Source organism: Aquarana catesbeiana, linkage group LG02 (genome assembly GCF_042186555.1).
Source record: "Aquarana catesbeiana isolate 2022-GZ linkage group LG02, ASM4218655v1, whole genome shotgun sequence".
NCBI lineage: Eukaryota > Metazoa > Chordata > Amphibia > Anura > Ranidae > Aquarana > Aquarana catesbeiana.
The window spans coordinates 31,507,275-31,524,235 of record NC_133325.1 but is presented as its reverse complement, the minus strand read 5'-3'; the positions used below and the strand labels follow the sequence as shown (position 1 = coordinate 31,524,235).

General features: G+C 46.9%; 1 protein-coding gene across 3 annotated transcripts in view; it reads left to right on the top strand.

Annotated features, from left to right (window-relative positions):
- The first annotated feature begins 939 nt into the window (after positions 1-939).
- The window catches only part of LOC141126765 (sphingomyelin phosphodiesterase 5-like), a 60,105-nt gene continuing 44,083 nt past the window's right edge, over positions 940-16,961 (top strand). The window contains exon 1 of one of the 3 annotated variants that reach the window (XM_073612746.1): positions 940-1,044. The gene's annotated coding sequence lies outside the window, so the exon portion shown is untranslated. Of the gene's footprint in view, positions 1,125-9,207; positions 9,256-16,961 lie in introns of those variants that run through there. The other 2 variants (XM_073612745.1, XM_073612744.1) reach the window with 2 other exon arrangements.

Sequence of the window (16,961 nt, the reverse complement as noted above, 5' to 3'; positions counted from 1 at the left end):
CACCTGTCCCCGCCCCTTCACACTACACCTGTCCCCGCCCCTTCACACTACACCTGTCCCCGCCCCCTATACCTGTCCCCACCCCTTCACACTACACCTGTCCCCACCCCTTCACACTACACCTGTCCCCGCCCCTACACCCGTCACCACCCCTTCACACTACACCTGTCCCCGCCCCCTATACCTGTCACCACCCCTTCACACTACACTTGTCCCCGCCCCCTACACCTGTCACCACCCCTTCACACTACACCTGTCCCCGCCCCCTACACCTGTCACCACCCCTTCACACTACACCTGTCCCCGCCCCTTCACACTACACCTGTCCCCACCCCTACACCTGTCACCAACCCTTTACATTACACCTGTCCCGCCCCCTGCAAACTACACCCGCCCTGCCCCCTGCACACTACATCTGTCCCCGCCCCTTCGCACTGCACCTGTCCCCGCCCTTACACCTGTCCCCACCCCTTCACACTACACCTGTCCCCACCCCTTCACACTACACCTGCCCCCGCCCCCTGCACACTACACCTGTCCCCGCCCCTTCGCACTACACCTGTCCCCGCCCCTACACCTGTCACCACCCCTTCACACTACACCTGTCCCCACCCTTACACCTGTCCCCACCCTTACACCTGTCCCCACCCTTTCACACTACACCTGTCCCCACCCCTACACCTGTCACTACCCCTTTACACTAATCTGTCCCCGCCCCCTGCGCACTACACCTGTCCCTGTCCCTTTACACTACTCCTGTTCCTGCCCCCTGCACACTACACCTCTCCCAGTTGATGCCCCATACGGAGAAACGCAGCATCAGGTGGAGCTACGGGATCTGACGTCACCACACATTTTCTGCTCTGCTATATGATGTCAGCTATCCATCGTTTACAATAAAGGAATTTTACGCACCTTTTTTCCTCTTTGTAATCTCTCATCATATATCACCAGTGATCCCATTGAAACAAATCTTGCAAGGAGAACACTGCAGCACCACGGCGCTCTGAATGGTCTGAGGAGGACTGAAGTTTTTGCTTGAAGGTAAAATCAGCTGTTCCTGCCTGTAAGATCTAACATTTCTGAGCCCTTAAGACCTCCGTAATAGGGGTCCTACGTATCTGGTAAGAGGCTTTTTCTACCATTACATTACTTGTGAAAACATGTACTGAAGACCAAATTCCGTATTTGAAGGAAGGATTTCGTTTCAGTGAAAGCGCACACCGCTGGGGATCACTTTTTAAGGACGTTAATTTGTTTCTTGATGGACTTTGCACATTATATTAATTATCTATTCACTTTTTCCTCTTATTCGCTTTTAGTGTTCAGTCATGTTTGAATGTCTATTTTTATATGTTGACTTTCTCATCAGTGTGTTTGACACAGGTAACGCACCTGATTCTATTTATACAGTTTGTCAAAACCGGATATTCAGGTTTTTAAGGTTGCAGTACTTTAAAGTCATCACCATTTTACATTTGTTCACATTGTTTTTGATATCATATTATTGAGATTATAGTTGGTTGGGGGTAGCGCAGATTGTCCTCATTATGCTATGCCCATCCCCACCCCCTGCGCTCTACACCTGACCCCACCCCCTGCGCTCTACACCTGACCCCACCCCCTGCGCTCTACAACCATCTCCACCCCCTGCGCTCTACACCTGTCCCCACCCCCTGCGCTCTACAACCGTCCCCACCCCCTGCGCTCTACACCTGTCCCCACCCCCTGCGCTCTACAACCGTCTCCACCCCCTGCTCTCTACAACTGTCCCCACCCCCTGCTCTCTACAACCGTCTCCACCCCCTGCGCTTTACACCTGTCCCCGCCCCCTGCACGCTACACCTGTCCCCGCCCCCTGCACTCTACACCTGTGCCCACCCGCAGGGGGTGGGTGGACACATGCTAAATGCACGCCAAACTCAGGAGCAATGGTCTTAAATAGACTCTGCCTGACCCAAGATGGCCGCCAGAGTCACATGTGCTGTCAGCATCCAACCGGATCGCTGCCCCAGTGACCCAAGAAACCATAGAGAAACCATGTTCTTCTTGACTTCCTCTCCCTTTGTACTGCCACTGCGGTTTGGCACCACCTGCAGTGGACAAAATAGACTGCACCTGGCTACATGCCAGTCTCGTTTGAATGTCTATTTTTATATGTTGACTTTCTTATCAGTGTGTTTGACACAGGTAGCGCACCTGAGTCTATTTATATAATTTTTCAAAACCGGATATTCAGGTTTTTTAGGTTGCAGCACTTTTAAAGTGTAAGTAAACCCCCCTATCGTTTTCAGCCAAGGAAGCTGCCATCTTTGCCTCTGTTTAATCTACAACTGCCATGATGCTGCACATGTGATCAGTTTAGACGCCAGCCACTGGATGGCTTGACAGTTTGGTTGAGAGCATAACCAATGGGAGTGTTACATTTCCGGCACATGCCGGAAAATAAACTGTTTTATGGATGGGTTTACTTCCGCTTTAAGTCATCACCATTTTAGATTTTTTCACATTGTTTTTGATATCATATTGTTGAGATTATAGTTGGTTGGGGGTAGCGCAGATTGTCCTCGTTACGCTATATCCATCCCCGCTCCCTGCGCTCTACACCTGTCCCCACCCCCTGCTCTCTACAACTGTCCCCACCCCCTGCACTTTACACCTGTCCCGGCCCCCTGCACTCTACATCTGTCCCATTCCACTGCGCTCTACACCAGTCCCCACCCCCTGCACTCTACAACTGTCTCCACCCCCTGCTCTCTACAACTGTCCCCACCCCCTGCACTCTACAACTGTCTCCACCCCCTGCTCTCTACAACTGTCCCCACCCCCTGCACTTTACACCTGTCCCGGCCCCCTGCACTCTACATCTGTCCCATTCCACTGCGCTCTACACCAGTCCCCACCCCCTGCACTCTACAACTGTCTCCACCCCCTGCTCTCTACAACTGTCCCCACCCCCTGCACTCTACAACTGTCTCCACCCCCTGCTCTCTACAACTGTCCCCACCCCCTGCGCTTTACACCTGTCCCTGCTGCCTGCACTTTATACCTGTCCCATTTCACTGCGCTTTACACCTGTCCCCACCCCCTTGCACTCTACACCTGTCCCCACCCCCTGTTCTCTACACCTGTCCCTGTGCTCTACACCCACCCTGCCCCCTGCGCTCTACACCTGTCCCTGCCCCCTGCACGCTACACCTGTCCCCGCCCCCTGCACTCTACACCTGTGCCCACCCGCAGGGGGTGGGTGGACACATGCTAAATGCACGCCAAACTCAGGAGCAATGGTCTTAAATAGACTCTGCCTGACCCAAGATGGCCTCCAGAGTCACATGTGCTGTCAGCATCCAACCGGATCGCTGCCCCAGTGACCCAGGAAACCATAGAGAAACCATGTTCTTCTTGACTTTCTCTCCCTTTGTACTGCCACTGCGGTTTGGCACCACCTGCAGTGGGCAAAATAGACTGCACCAGCCTACATGCCCATCTGAGAGGTGTATTGTAGTTCATATTAAAGTGAAGGCCAGCTGCGGGTTGGGTGAAGGCCAGCTGTGTGTTGGGTGAAGGCAAGCTTTGTGTTGGGTGAAGGCAAGCTTTGTGTTGGGTAAAGGCCAGCTGTGTGTCAGGGGAGGCCTGCTCTGGGTCGGGGGAAGGCCAGCTGCGGGTTGGGTGAAGGTCAGCTGTCTGTCAGGGGAGGCCTGCTCTGGGTCAGAAGGAAGGCCAACAGGGGACGCCTGTTCTGGGTAAGGGGGAGGGCCAGCTGCCGGTTGGGGAAACAAATGCTTCAGGTCAGGGGAGGCCAGCTACGGGTTGGGTGAAGGCCAGCTGTGTGTCAGAAGAGGCTTGCTCTGGGTCAGGGGGAAGGCCAGCTGCGGGTTGGGTGAAGGCCAGCTGTGTGTTAGGGGAGGCCTGCTCTGGGTCAGGCTAGGCCTGCTCTGGGTCAGGGGGAAGGCCAGCTGCGGGTTGGGTGAAGGCCAGCTGTGTGTTAGGGGAGGCCTGCTCTGGGTCAGGCTAGGCCTGCTCTGGGTCAGGGGGAAGGCCAGCTGCGGGTTGGGTGAAGGCAAGCTGCAGGTTGGGGAAACACCTGCTTCAGGTCAGGGGAGGCCTGCTGTGAGTCAGGGGGAAGGCCAACTGCGGGTTGGGGGGGGGGGGGGGCAGCTGCAGGTCAGGGGGGAAGCCTGCTGTGGGTTAGGGGAACACTCAGCTGCAGGGCATAGGAAAGCCAACTGCGGGTTGGGAGGAGGCCTGCTGTGGGTCGGGGGGTAGGCCTACTGCAGGTCCAGGGGAGTCCTTCTTTGGGTCAGGCCTGAGGCCAGTTGGGGGTTGGGAGGAGTCCTGTTGCGCATCAGGGGGAAGTCAGCTGCAGATCAAATGCATCTGTCTTCTGAATATTCTAAAACTGACACCATGGACATAAGCCCAAAGCCCATCCACAAAGGCCCTTGTGTTTCCTGGAAAGCATTTGTCTTCATCCTGCTCTGTATTGTAGGTGGGGGGTGTGAGGTCCCATCTGGACCGATTTATTTACTGACAAGGAGCACTTTCCAGCCAACCTGGGGAGGCTCCTTCATGTTCTGCTGGATCACCTGAATGTCTACAAGGTTGCAGGGGTTCTAGGTTCCCCAGCTTGAGGTACGAATACAGTCAGTGCCAACCATGGACAGGCGCAGATATCGACTCACTGGGAATAAAAATAACTCATGTAATGATAACAGGTTTTATTGAATATTATCATTGGCATGTGGGTATGTAACCTACCCTTCACCCACTCATTCTGCTCCAAGCATGTGACCTCCTCCCAGCATTCAGCATTTGGGCCTAAAGTAGGGTGACCAGATGTCCCGGGGACAGTCCCTAGATTGAGGACACTGTCCCCGGTCCAAGTCTGTCCCTGGTTTTACCCCCAAATTGGATTTTAAAAGGAGCTGGGGCAATTTCAAGAACAGTCAGTGCAGAATTAAAAATAAAAAAAATCTGAATTACACACCCCTGCTCCGCCGCTCCTACTAGCTTAGGGGGTGTAATTTTTTTCTATTATCTGTGCCCCTTTGTGATGATCATGTGCTGGTCGGGGCGGAGGGACTATTTTTTCAGTTTTGGGCGCATGCCCATTCAGCTCCGCTCGCATATTCTTCTGCCTTGGCTCAAATCCCGGCCAAAGTGCACTTGAAATTGCACTAAAAGTGCACTTGGAAGTGCAGTCGCTGTAAGTCTGAGGGGAAGATCTGAAATGAGGGGAAGCTCTGCTGATTTTATTATCCAACCATGTGCAAGCTGAAATGCTGTTTTTTATTTTCATTGCATGTCCCCCTCAGATCTACAGTGACTGCACTTCCAAGTGCACTTTCAGTGCAATTTCAAGTGCACTTTGCACTTGTAGTGCAAAGTGGATTTGCCTTTAGTAAATAACCCCCACTGTGACAGAGCCAGCCAGAGCCATGATAGAGTGCCTGCTGCCTGTGAGTTATCATAATGCTGATGATCTTAACCAGTTGCTGACCACCCCATAGTGTCAGAAACCGTGAATCAGACTGAGACAGAAGTACAGTTAACCACTTCAGCCCTGGAAGGATTTACCCCCTTCCTGACCAGGCCCTTTTTGTTATTCGGCACTGCGTCGCTTCAACTGACGATTGCGCGGTCGTGCGAATCTGTACCCAAACAAAATTTTACGTCCTTTTTTTTTCCCCCCACAAATAGAGCTTTCTTTTGGTGGTATTTGATCACCTCTGCGGTTTTTATTTTGCGCTATAAACAAAAAAAGAGCGACAATTTTGAAAAAAACAATATTTTTTACTTTTTGCTATAATAAATATCCCCCCAAAAATATATAAAAAAACGAATTTCTTACTCAGTGTAGGCCGATATGTATTCTTTTACATATTTTTAGTAAAAAAAATAAATAATTGCAATAAGTGTATATTGATTGGTTTGCGCAAAAGTTATAGTGTCTACAAAATAGGGGATAGTTTTATGGCATTTTTATTATTATTTATTTTTTTTATTAGTAATTTTTTTACTAGTAATGGCGGCGATCTGCGATTTTTATGATGACTGCAACATTATGGCGGACAGATCGGATACTTTTGACACTATTTTGGGACCATTGTCATTTATACAGCGGTCAGTGCTATAAAAATGTACTGATTACTGAATAAATATCACTGGCAGGGAAGGAGTTAAACACTAGGGGGGCGATCAAGGGGTTAAGTGTGTCCTAGGGAGTGATTCTAACTGCTAGTGAGTGAGGATAGAGTGATTCTCTTCTGCTAGGCAGAACAGGGAAGTGCCTTGTTCTGCCGCTCCGTAACACGATCGTGGGCCCCCGGCAGACACAGAGTCCATGGGCACGGTCACGGAGCATGCGGCGGGCGCGTGCCCACAATGATTTAAAGAGGACGTACCTGTACGCCTATTTGCCCAGCCGTGCCATTGTGCCAATGTATATCGTCGTGTGCTGTCGGCATGTGGTTAAATCACACTTGTTTAATAATAATAAAAAGGTAAACAGAGTAAACGTAGTCAAAACATAGCCAGAGTTCAGGAACCGGAAGCAGATAGTCAGACAAGCCAAAACGTCAGGGAGCCAGAGATGAGCGTAGTAGACCAGCAAGCAGGATCTGGAGCCAGAAGGAATGTCAGCCAAGCAAGTCTTAAACAGGAACACAGGAGAGCGTCTTTAGACATGTGACCAAGGCGAAGGCAGAGATCATCTGGACTGGACGGCTTAAGTAGGCAGGATTGACGAGCAGGATATCATCAACAGGTGAGTCACTGTGGAGAGATAGGAGCTGACAATTAGCCGACAGCTGAGCGCCCAGCTCAGAGAAGAAGGGGCTGAGCTCAGCCCTGACACATAGCAGATTTATTGCTACAGGGCGGTGGTGCTGTGCAGGATCATTTATATATATGTGATCCTGCATTTCTGGGCATCGGAGCCAATCAGCGACTCCAGCAGACTCCATGACCACCGGTACCCACTGATTGTTATGTACACAGACAGAACAGAACGATGGTCTGCCTATGTAAACAAGGCAGTTTGCCGTACTGTCAGTATGGAAGGCATTGATCCTGTGTTCCTGCAAAGCAGGTACAGGGATCTATACCTTCCCTTAGTAAAAGCACCTCCCCCACAGTGAGAAAACACTGGTTAGGAACACATTTAACATTGCCCTAGATGTTATCCCCTTCCCAGCCAGCGTCATTAGCACAGTGACAGTGCATATTTTTAGCACTGATCACTGTATTCGTGTTTCTGGTTCCCACAAAGTTTCAAAAGTGTCACTTAGTGCCTGATTTGTCCACCGCAATATTCGCAGTCCCGCTATGAGTCGCTGATTGCCACCATTACTAGGAAAAAGAAATATGTTCCCAGATTTCATTTTAAAAATCTGGTCACCTTAGCCTAAAGGGCCAATCCCCAGGCCCTGAACGTTGCCATTTGAGGGAGGAGGTGGTGCCTGTCACACTCTGTAAGCTCCACAGGCTAGTAAATTGATGGAACAGTTTTTCCCTAATGTTTCACTGACTCAGGGCTGGGACAAGGGGGGGGGGGGCAGGAGGGGCAGCTGCCCTGGGCACTGTGGCTCCATGTGTGTGTGTGTGTGTGGGGGGGGGGAATGTGTTGACAGTGTCACTTGCCACCAGATGCAGTGTGCCACTTGCCACTGAGCCAGTCACATTAGTCTCTGCACAAGAGGAGCTTACACTCTAATGTCCCCTCCCCCACAGTCACACACTATTATTATTATACATTTATATAGCTCTGACATATACCATAGCTATGGGACTTGTACAGAATTGCTGTGTTGCTGTGGAGAGTCTGATGGTGAATGGGATAGCACTGTGTGTAATCACACCTCCCAACATTTAGAGATGGGAATGAGGGACACCTACTAACAAATGTATGTAGGCATAAGACACGCCCCCCTGCCACACCCCCTTAAAGGAGAATTAACCCAAAAAAAAGTTAATTAAATCTACAAGGTTTTTTTTTTTATTTTTTTACCACTACTATTCCTTTATATTGGCTTTTAAAATGTACAAATGCAGCAATTTAGAAATTGGATGAAAGGTTTAGCACTGGGAAACACTTTTTTAAAGATAAAAAGTGCATTTTATATAGAACTATATAGAACAAAGAATGGGGTTTGAGAGAGAAATCTGAACAGGGACCTCTCCAACTAGGTCCAATCTCTTTCAAAAGAATTGGGACTATTACGGTACCAAGAGGGATGTAAAAAGACTTTGATAAAAAATAAAGAAATTTATTTGAAATCACAATAAAAAGTCCTACAAAGGACACATCATATACATTGTCATGGTTTAACATACACAAAAAAAACAGTGATTGTAACAGCATTGTTGACACTTATTTAGTAGGACTGATGCCCACACAGATGCATAAACAAAGGTTGTATAATATAATACTTGCAGACGTGACCTCTACAGTTTCGCGGTCACAGCCGCTTCTTCAGGAGGCGTCTGATAGTATATAATCTACAAAGGTGAAGAGAACAATACAGTATCAACATCACAAACAAATATATAGAAAAATGTTATGAGAAACACACAATTAATGTTGGAGAACATATTTGGAGTTAAAAAGTTGCACTCACCAACCTATAACCAGAAAGGTTTTCTGAAGCGATACTGTGAGCGCGTCTTTTTACATCCCTCTTGGTACCGTAATAGTCCCAATTCTTTTGAAAGAGATTGGACCTAGTTGGAGAGGTCCCTGTTCAGATTTCTCTCTCAAACCCCATTCTTTGTTTTATTCATTTTTAGGATGATGGTACCTACTAACAATACTATACCTCTCCTTGTAAACCATGTGGCACACATTTGAATTCTAATAGAACTATATAGATCAGACCAAAATGAGGGACAAATGAGGAGGAATGAGGGACAGAGGGACATTGCTCCAAATCAGGGACAGTTGTGAGCTATGGGGTAATGGCTGGTTTGTTTCCTCCAATGTTATGTTTTATTGAGAGTTCAGCCTATAAAACATTGAGATCCCTTCTCCTGGAAATGTTGTGGAGTTCTGTCATATTATAATCATTAGATGAAGGGGGGAGGGGGGATAAATGAATGGTGATGATGTGGAGTCCAGGAAGAGAAAATGAATGAGTTGTCTAGTGCTGAGTTGTAGCTCCGCCCAGATGGTCATGTGACCTCCACACCAACATTTCCTGGATTGCTGAGCTGGGAGGTGAGGAGACATCAGTGTGTGTAGAAGTCATATAGAATTGTGTACGTTGTATCCTGAGTGTATTATATGGAGGATATATTGTATATATTTATAATATATGCTTTGTGTGTGTGATATCGGTGTACAATACTGTGTGTGATATCGGTGTACAATGCTTTGTGTGTGTGATATCGGTGTACAATACTGTGCGTGTGTGATATCAGTGTACAATACTGTGTGTGTGTGTGTGTGATATCAGTGTACAATGTTGTGTGTGTGTGTGTGTGTGATATCGGTGTACAATGCTGTGTGTGATATCGGTGTACAATACTGTGTGTGTGTGATATCAGTGTACAATACTGTGTGTGTGTGATATCAGTGTACAATACTGTGTGTGTGTGTGTGTGTGTGTGTGTGTGTGATATCAGTGTACAATGTTGTGTGTGTGTGTGTGTGTGATATCGGTGTACAATACTGTGTGTGTGTGATATCAGTGTACAATACTGTGTGTGTGTGTGTGTGTGTGTGTGTGTGTGTGTGTGATATCAGTGTACAATGTTGTGTGTGTGTGTGTGTGTGATATCGGTGTACAATGCTGTGTGTGATATCGGTGTACAATGCTGTGTGTGTGTGTGTGATATCGGTGTACAATGCTGTGTGTGTGTGTGTGATATCGGTGTACAATGCTGTGTGTGTGTGTGTGATATCAGTGTACAATGTTGTGTGTGTGTGTGTGTGTGATATCGGTGTACAATACTGTGTGTGTGTGATATCAGTGTACAATACTGTGTGTGTGTGTGTGTGTGTGTGTGTGTGTGTGTGTGATATCAGTGTACAATGTTGTGTGTGTGTGTGTGTGTGTGTGATATCGGTGTACAATGCTGTGTGTGATATCGGTGTACAATGCTTTGTGTGTGTGATATCGGTGTACAATACTGTGTGTGTGATATCAGTGTACAATACTGTGTGTGTGTGATATCGGTGTACAATGCTGTGTGTGTGTGTGATATCGGTGTACAATGCTGTGTGTGTGTGTGTGTGATATCGGTGTACAATGCTGTGTGTGTGTGTGTGTGTGTGTGTGATATCGGTGTACAATGCTGTGTGTGATATCGGTGTACAATGCTTTGTGTGTGTGATATCGGTGTACAATGCTGTGTGTGATATCGGTGTACAATGCTGTGTGTGATATCGGTGTACAATGCTGTGTGTGATATCGGTGTACAATGCTGTGTGTGATATCGGTGTACAATGCTGTGTGTGATATCGGTGTACAATGCTGTGTGTGATATCGGTGTACAATGCTGTGTGTGATATCGGTGTACAATGCTGTGTGTGATATCGGTGTACAATGCTGTGTGTGATATCGGTGTACAATGCTGTGTGTGATATCGGTGTACAATGCTGTGTGTGTGTGTGATATCAGTGTACAATGTTGTGTGTGTGATATCAGTGTACAATACTGTGTGTGTGTGATATCAGTGTACAATACTGTGTGTGTGTGATATCGGTGTACAATGCTTTGTGTGTGTGATATCGGTGTACAATACTGTGTGTGTGATATCAGTGTACAATACTGTGTGTGTGTGATATCGGTGTACAATGCTGTGTGTGTGTGTGTGATATCGGTGTACAATGCTGTGTGTGTGTGTGTGATATCGGTGTACAATGCTGTGTGTGTGTGTGATATCGGTGTACAATGCTGTGTGTGTGTGATATCGGTGTACAATGCTGTGTGTGTGTGTGTGATATCGGTGTACAATGCTGTGTGTGTGTGTGTGATATCGGTGTACAATGCTGTGTGTGTGTGTGATATCAGTGTACAATGCTGTGTGTGTGTGTGTGTGTGATATCGGTGTACAATGCTGTGTGTGTGTGATATCGGTGTACAATGCTGTGTGTGTGTGTGTGTGTGTGATATCGGTGTACAATGCTGTGTGTGATATCGGTGTACAATGCTGTGTGTGATATCGGTGTACAATGCTTTGTGTGTGTGATATCGGTGTACAATGCTGTGTGTGATATCGGTGTACAATGCTGTGTGTGATATCGGTGTACAATGCTGTGTGTGATATCGGTGTACAATGCTTTGTGTGTGTGATATCGGTGTACAATGCTGTGTGTGATATCGGTGTACAATGCTTTGTGTGTGTGATATCGGTGTACAATGCTGTGTGTGATATCGGTGTACAATGCTTTGTGTGTGTGATATCGGTGTACAATGCTTTGTGTGTGTGATATCGGTGTACAATGCTGTGTGTGATATCGGTGTACAATGCTGTGTGTGTGTGATATCAGTGTACAATACTGTGTGTGTGTGATATCGGTGTACAATGCTGTGTGTGATATCGGTGTACAATGCTGTGTGTGTGTGTGTGATATCGGTGTACGATGCTGTGTGTGTGATATCAGTGTACAATACTGTGTGTGTGTGATATCGGTGTACAATGCTGTGTGTGTGTGATATCGGTGTACAATGCTGTGTGTGTGTGATATCGGTGTACAATGCTGTGTGTGTGTGTGATATCGGTGTACGATGCTGTGTGTGTGATATCAGTGTACAATACTGTGTGTGTGTGATATCGGTGTACAATGCTGTGTGTGATATCGGTGTACAATGCTGTGTGTGTGTGATATCGGTGTACAATGCTGTGTGTGATATCGGTGTACAATGCTGTGTGTGTGTGTGATATCGGTGTACGATGCTGTGTGTGTGATATCGGTGTACAATACTGTGTGTGTGTGATATCGGTGTACAATGCTGTGTGTGATATCGGTGTACAATGCTGTGTGTGTGTGATATCGGTGTACAATGCTGTGTGTGATATCGGTGTACAATGCTTTGTGTGTGTGATATCGGTGTACAATGCTGTGTGTGATATCGGTGTACAATGCTTTGTGTGTGTGATATCGGTGTACAATGCTGTGTGTGATATCGGTGTACAATGCTTTGTGTGTGTGATATCGGTGTACAATGCTGTGTGTGATATCGGTGTACAATGCTGTGTGTGATATCGGTGTACAATGCTGTGTGTGATATCGGTGTACAATGTTGTGTGTGATATCGGTGTACAATGCTTTGTGTGATATCGGTGTACAATGCTTTGTGTGTGTGATATCGGTGTACAATACTGTGTGTGTGATATCGGTGTACAATGTTGTGTGTGATATCGGTGTACAATGGTGTGTGTGATATCAGTGTACAATACTGTGTGTGTGTGATATCAGTGTACAATGCTGTGTGTGATATCAGTGTACAATGCTGGGTGTGTCCTGCAGAGAGACAAGACTTCCATACAGACAGAAGGCTCCTGGCAGAGGACGGGCTTTTCTGTTTTGTCCAAGTCTACATTGATGATTTCCTTTTCTCGTCTCCCTTAGTTCTGTGAATGGAGATGTGGTGACAGCTCTGTGATTGTGTCCTCTCACCTCTGCCTAAAGTATCCCCATATCACTGACCCAGCAACTAATAGCACTTCTATAATAGCATGGAGCTCATATACAATCATTACAATCCATCCGTTCGGCCCGGTGTCAGTATAGTCCAGTGCTGGAAGGTTGGAGCACCCCTTTTCATGACATGCTTTTTGAGCTTATATTTTATTTTTTTATTGACTGTGTGTAACTTTAATTTTTATATATATAATTATAGTTACTTATATAGCTCCGTCAATTTACGCAGCGCTTTACATATACATTGTACATTCACATCAGTCCCTACCCTCAAGGAGCTTACAATCTAAGGTCCCTAACTCACATTCATACATAGTAGGGACAATTTAGACAGGATCCAATTAACCTACCAGCATGTCTTTAGAGTGTGGGAGGAAACCGGAGTACCCGGAGGAAACCCACGCAGACACAGGGAGAACATGCAAACTCCAGGCAGGTAGTGTCGTGGTTGGGATTCGAACCAGCGACCCTTCTTACTGCTAGGCGAAGGTGCTATCCACTACACCACTCTGCCGTCCCCGGCGTATATATATATATATATATATATATATATATATATATATATATATATATATATGTGTGTTTATTTATTTTTAACTTTACTGCTATCACATAGGGGGCTTCTCCTGGTTTCTAGCAGCGGGAGTGTATTAAACAGTCCATTCTGCTGCCAGCGTAAGCCTTATATTGGTGGTAGCAAAAGGGTGAACGCCATCATTGGCCAGTTGATTCTTCCTTTTTCTGTACCACCCCAGCCTTTGCCAAAAGTAGACGCTAGTAATTAGGGTGATACCATTTATCAGTTAAGTTGATGGGTTAGCCAGTTAATGGTATCTCCCTATTTAACCTATAAATGGTATCACCAAAGATCATTCAGGATGTGCATGCAGAATAGAAATTTGTGGTTGGGGGAGGTCAGGTTGTGGTTGGGGGGGGTCAGGTTGTGGTTGGGGGGGGTCAGGTTGTGGTTGTGGGGGGGTCAGGTTGTGGTTGGGGGGGTCGTCAGGTTGTGGTTGGGGGGGTCGTCAGGTTGTGGTTGGGGGGGTCGTCAGGTTGTGGTTGGGGGGGTTCAGGTTGTGGTGGGGGGGGGAGGTCAGGTTGTGGTTGGGGGGGGGAGGTCAGGTTGTGGTTGGGGGGGGAGGTCAGGTTGTGGTTGTGGGGGGGGGGGTCAGGTTGTGGTTGTGGGGGGGGGGTCAGGTTGTGGTTGTGGGGGGGGGGTCAGGTTGTGGTTGTGGGGGGGGGGTCAGGTTGTGGTTGGGGGAGGTCAGGTTGTGGTTGGGGGGGTCAGGTTGTGGTTGGGGGGGAGGTCAGGTTGTGGTTGGGGGGGGGGGAGGTCAGGTTGTGGTTGGGGGGGGGGGAGGTCAGGTTGCGGTTGGGGGGGGGGAGGTCAGGTTGCGGTTGGGGGGGGGAGGTCAGGTTGCGGTTGGGGAGGTCAGGTTGCGGTTGGGGGGGTCAGGTTGCGGTTGGGGGGGGTCAGGTTGCGGTTGGGGGGGGTCAGGTTGCGGTTGGGGGGAAGGGGGTCAGGTTGCGGTTGGGGGGGGTCAGGTTGCGGTTGGGGGGGGTCAGGTTGCGGTTGGGGGGAAGGGGGTCAGGTTGTGGTTGGGAGGTACAACATATGGTTTGGGGATAAGGTATAAATAAGGTTGTGTTTGGGGGTAGAGTATAAGGCTGTGGTTGAGGGTGAAGGATGTTTTGGGGCAAGGTATAAGGTTGCAGTTGGGAGATTAGATTGTATTTGGGGGTAAGGTATAAGTTTGTGGTTGGGAGGTAAGGCTGTGTTTGGGATTAACGTATAAGGTTGTGGTTGGGCGTAAGGTAGAGCTGCCTGGTTATTCTTTATCCGCTTCCCGACCGCCTCACGCAGATATACTGCGGCAGAAGGGCACGTACAGGCAGATTAACATACCTGTACATTGCCCTTTGAGAGGCGGCTCGCGGGTGCGCCCGCCAGGAGCTATGTGATTGCGGGTCCCGCAGACTCGGTGTCCGCAGGGATACCCGCGATCGTCTCACGGAGAGGAAGAACGGGGAGATGCTGATGTAAACAAGCATTTCCCATTCTGCCAAGTGACACTGTCACTGATCTCTACTCGCGGTGATCAGTGTCATGTCACACACAGCTCCTCCCCCCAGCAGTTAGAATCACTCCCTAGGACACACTTAACCCCTTTAACCCCTACAGCGCCACCTAGTGGTTAACCCCTTCACTGCCAGTGAAATTTTTACAGTAATCAATGCAATTTTTTAGCATTGATCGCTGTATTAATGCCAATGGTCCCAAAAATGTGTCAAAATTGTCCAATGTGTCCACCATAATGTCGCAGTCACGATAAAAATCACTGATCGCGGACATTACTAGTAAAAAAAAAAATTATCAATAAAAATGCCATAAAACTATCCCCTTTTTTGTAGACGCTATAACTTTTGCACAAACCAATCAATAAACGCTTATTGCGTTTATTTTTATTTTTTTTTTTTTTACCAGAAATATGTAGAAGAATATGTATTGGCCTAAACTGAAGGAAAAAAGTTTTTTTTTTAAATATTTTTTGAGGATATTTATTATAGCAAAAAGTAAAAAATAATGCGTTTTTTTTCAAAATTGTCGCTATTTTTTTGTTTATAGCGCGAAAAATAAAAACAGCAGAGGTGATCAAATACCACCAAAAGAAAGCTCTATTTATGGGAAAAAAAGGACATCAATTTTGTTTGGAAGCCACGTCGCACGATCGCGCAATTGTCAGTTAAAGCGAAGCAGTGACGAATCTCAAAAAATGCTCTGGTCAGGAAGGGGTTAAATTCTTCCAGGGCTTTAGTGGTTAAAGAATCGAGATCGCGATTCAACTCTCCTCACGATCTTAAAACAGCTTTTTCCTTATTATATGTAACAAGTGCAGAGAGTTCTCTGCTAGCTCAATGAAGCTGGCCCCCCTACAATCGACACAAATAAAAACTCAAGTGTGTTTCTTTAGTGCTACTTTTGTGCTGTTTTATGCCGTAAAAATTTACATTTGTGCTGCTTTTATTTTAATGATATTGGCAATTGTTTTTTTTTTTTTCTGACTATGACATCACCTAGCCCCCCTACAACAACCAAATGGCACAAAACCAGGCTGGTTAGTTAGTGCCGCGTTTTGTGCTGTTTACATTTCTGTTCTTTTTATCGTTTTTGCGTTATTAATGATTTATTAAAGGTCACGAAAGGTCACTCAGCCCCCCTTCAACACCCAAATGACACGAAACTGGTCTCGTTGGTTTGTGCTACGTTTGTGCTGCTAAAATTATTTTTATTTGTGCTGTTATGATTTTTAAGTTTTTATAATGTTTTTTTATTTATTTATTTATTTATTTATTTTTAAACCCCACTTATTGTGCCCCCCCCCCCCCTACAATCGGCACAAATAAAAACCCAAGTGTGTTTCTTTAGTGCTATGTTTGTGCTGTTTACATTTCCTTTCTATCTTTTATCGTTTTTGCGTTATTAATGATTTATTAGAGTTCACCATAGGTCACTCAGCCCCCCTACAAACACCTAAATGACAAGTTGCTCCACCCAGCTACTGGCCCCTGCAGCTCCTCCCTTCCCTCCCTTCAGCCTTGTTTTCACTCGGTTTGCGGTTCAGACCTCGTTTTCGCCCGGCCGGAAGTGACGTAGTGTATTTTCCCAGCAGCCTCTACGCGTTTCACAATAGTAATTGCGTCATCAGGAAGCTTCCCGATGACTCAATTACTGTTGCGAAATGCGTAGAGGCTGCTGGGAAAATACACTACGTCACTTCCGGCCTGGCGAAAACGAGGTCTGAACCGCACGCCGGCATAGGAAGCACACAGCAACACTTTTCATCCATTCCAACTGCTGGATAAGCTTGGCGCCGGCTCTTGGGCACTACAATATGTGAGTTTACAGTCTCTGTTTTAATCACAGACTGCGCAATGATCGCTGTCTGTTTTTTGTGAGGACGGATATTACATGCCCATAGTTTTATTGGGGACAGCAAGGACAAACAACGTAAGTGGAGTGGTTATCTTTTCTTAATGAAGCAAAGGCGCATTTATACCATTATCTGGTGAGTGGCCAATCCATGTGGTGGTGTTGTTGTCACTGGAGTGGTGAAATAGTCACAAGCAGACACGGATGAATAATTTAAGAGCACAGGAATAATATATTGACAGTGGATATCCCACACGGGGATTCCCTGTGTAAACTGGCACATTGCACAATATTAATACTAATTGGACATTATAATTTAGAATTAAATACACAGATATTGGACATTTATATTGGTGTTATGTTGAAGTATATTTAGGGTTTGTG